Below are 3,021 nucleotides of genomic sequence, written 5' to 3' on the forward strand. Positions count from 1 at the left end.
CTAAATTGTGGAAAAATGGAACGAAAACATTTGCAATCATATTCCATAGATAAGACACTGAAGAGTGTTATCTCTGACTATGTGCCCTACTCACAACATTGTGCTAATTAAAAGGATAGTTTTGCTGAAAAGCCAACATCCATGGTTCAATCATATCATCCCAGATTGTCTAGTAACCAAAACTAGCCTCTAAGAAACTGTCAACTGAATCCTAGCTTATGTATTTTTGTAAGACTTATTTTAACAACAGAGGGGTTTTGGTGGTACCATGTGGATATGAAACTGCAAGCTTCCTCCACTACATTCAAAAATATTTTAATTGAACAGGACTGTACTGGGTGTCTATGTCAAGGTGTTGGCAGTGGGGGGGCTGCAGGGGTGGCCTTGGTGAGGAGAGGCCTGGGCTGCCTTGTGCCAGACACAGGTGCTTCCATCCAGCTCCAAAAAACCCACAGTAGGACACAGCTGAGCCCCTCAGCCAAAATAGTGGTGCCTTGGAGAAAACATAGTTAAGGAAGAGCAAACAATGCCACACAGGCAGAAGAGCAGGGAACAGAAAGAGTGGGAAACAGCAGAGGGAACACCAAGGTCAGAGGAGGAGCTGCCCCACGCTCCGGAGCAGATACTCCCCTGAAGCCCATGGCCAGAGCTGATATCCACTGCAGCCCGTGGAGGACCCACACCAGAGTAGGTGGATATGTCCTGGAGGGACTGTGGCCTGTGGAGAACCCACAACGGAGCACATTTTTTTCCTGAAGGACTGCAGCCTGTGGGGAGAACCCACACCGGAGCAGGTGAAAAGTGTGAGGAGGAAGGAGGGGCAGAGGGGAGCCATTATGGACTGACCACAACCCCCCATTCCCCGTCCCCCCTGCACCGCTCAGGGGTGGGGAAAGGAGTCTGGAGTGAAGGAGTGAAGTTGGGCCTGGGAAAGAGGGGAGGAAAGGTGTGGGTTTAATGTTCGACTTTTTGTTTCTCATTACCTAAATCTATTTTAATTGGCAATAAATTAAACTAAATTTTCCCCAAGTCAAGTCTGTTTTGCCCACAACAGTAACTGGTAAGCAATTTCCTTGTCTTTATCTCGACCCATATGCTTTTTCATTCTATTTTCTCCCCTTGCCCTGCTGAGGGCAGTGAGTGAGCAAGTGGCTGGGTGGGGGACTGGCCCTTAGCCAAGGTTAACCCACCACAGGGAAATACATGCAAGAATATTTCTTCCTCCTTTGTTACTTTTTAAAAGAAAAACACAGCAATTATGGCAGGCTTCATCTTCAGGCTTTCCCCCTGCATCAGCTGACTGCAATGCCTTGACAGCAATTTACAAAAATAGTCCTTGTATCTGTTCTTTTAAATGAGCATCCCAAGAATCCCACCATCCTTCATCGGGCTCTTATGAATCCTGAGTACAGATCCAGCTCTGAAGAAATGGTTTGTAGCTCTTAACACAATATAACTGCCATTTACATAAAGGTTATCTTACTTTGAATTTATTCAGACATGAAAAGAGTAAGAAAAAGGCAATTCAATTTTGCAAAGCCCAGGAATCATAAAAATGCATTGAAGTAAAACCTTGGGGAAAGAAATAACTTATCTCTTAAAAAAAGTTCCTTTCTCTCTGTATTCTCACTCTCTGCAGCTGCTTTACACTAAACTTTGAATAAACCTTTGAAACCAAGCAGAACCCCCATATCTACCCTATCTGAATTTCACATTTTATGACCCTCACAGTTATCTAATATATTTTGATCTTAAGTCATCTATTTATTTGTACCTTCTGAAACCATTCCCCAACACACAAAATTACTTTATCTCCTTTTATTGCCCCTGGGACGGTTTATTTATGACGGAAAGCTCAATGTAAATTCATAATGACTCTTACCTGAGGAGGCAGTTCCCTAGAACACGAAGTCCTCAAGGCAACAAAAGTGTAAAACTTAGAAGCTGTAAACCTAATTTTGAAAATTACTTCTATGAATCCTTTATAGCTCTATACCTGGTTTGTAATGCTCTAGTTATCAATTCTTTAAAAGTCTAGCTTGTCAAACAGGCTCTTCTAAAGATGACAGTCAAACAGGAGCAAATAACTTGTACCATTATCATAAAGATATTCAAATAGGGAGAAAAGAAATTGCAAATGAAATAACTACACGAAAAAGGAAGATCTCTAAAATCACATCATTTTCCTTTGCATTAAAATTGACCTGTCCTCCTTCATTACATACATACACATGTCTACTGCAAGCACGTATTCAAGCTTATAAGGATATGCATGGAATTGCAGGAACCAGAAGTGATGTACTCTTCTCTGTAGCCATGTTGATAGTTCATCTGTGTTTAATTAAAAGGAAAATTACTCCAACCTTCTCTGTTTACATTGCATTTGTAAAAAAAAAAAAATCTTTAGAAGAAGGAGCTGCTTCTTTTATCCCATCAAAATTTTCAAGTTTTTATAAGAAGTTCCCATTCTGAACTTTCATAAATCCAAACCAGACATGAACAACGGAAATTATTCTCATATTATTCCAGAAATTACATATATTTAAGTGGCTCATTGCTTCATGAAAAAGATGCAAAAAAAAAATCTTTTCAACATATCTGGTCAGAAAAGCCATTTTGTATGATTTCCCTTTGTAGGAGGAAATGGCTGGGTGAACTGGGTGGGTGGATGCGTGGGTGGATGGGTGAATAAGACGTTTGACATATCTGGACCTCAATTTCACATCCAATTTTCAACTTATTTATGTATTTCTTACATGTGGATTCATATTGGAATAGATTTTCATGTGACTCAAAAGAAGTCACAAACACTATTGCTGGCCAAAAGAATTCTGTTACTTGGACTATTCTGATTTCTTCTTCAATAGTAATACTATTCATAAGACACTGCCACAGAAAAATGAAAACACTTAAAAATTCTTAAGCAATAGATTAGAGAGAAGCATACGTCTAGAAGAGCTCCTGAATGCTTCAGAAGCTCATACAATCAGAGATAGAATCATAGAATCACTGAGGTTGGAA

The sequence above is a fragment of the Fulmarus glacialis genome, unplaced genomic scaffold, assembly GCF_000690835.1.
Source record: "Fulmarus glacialis isolate BGI_N327 unplaced genomic scaffold, ASM69083v1 scaffold5399, whole genome shotgun sequence".
In the NCBI taxonomy this organism is placed as follows: domain Eukaryota; kingdom Metazoa; phylum Chordata; class Aves; order Procellariiformes; family Procellariidae; genus Fulmarus; species Fulmarus glacialis.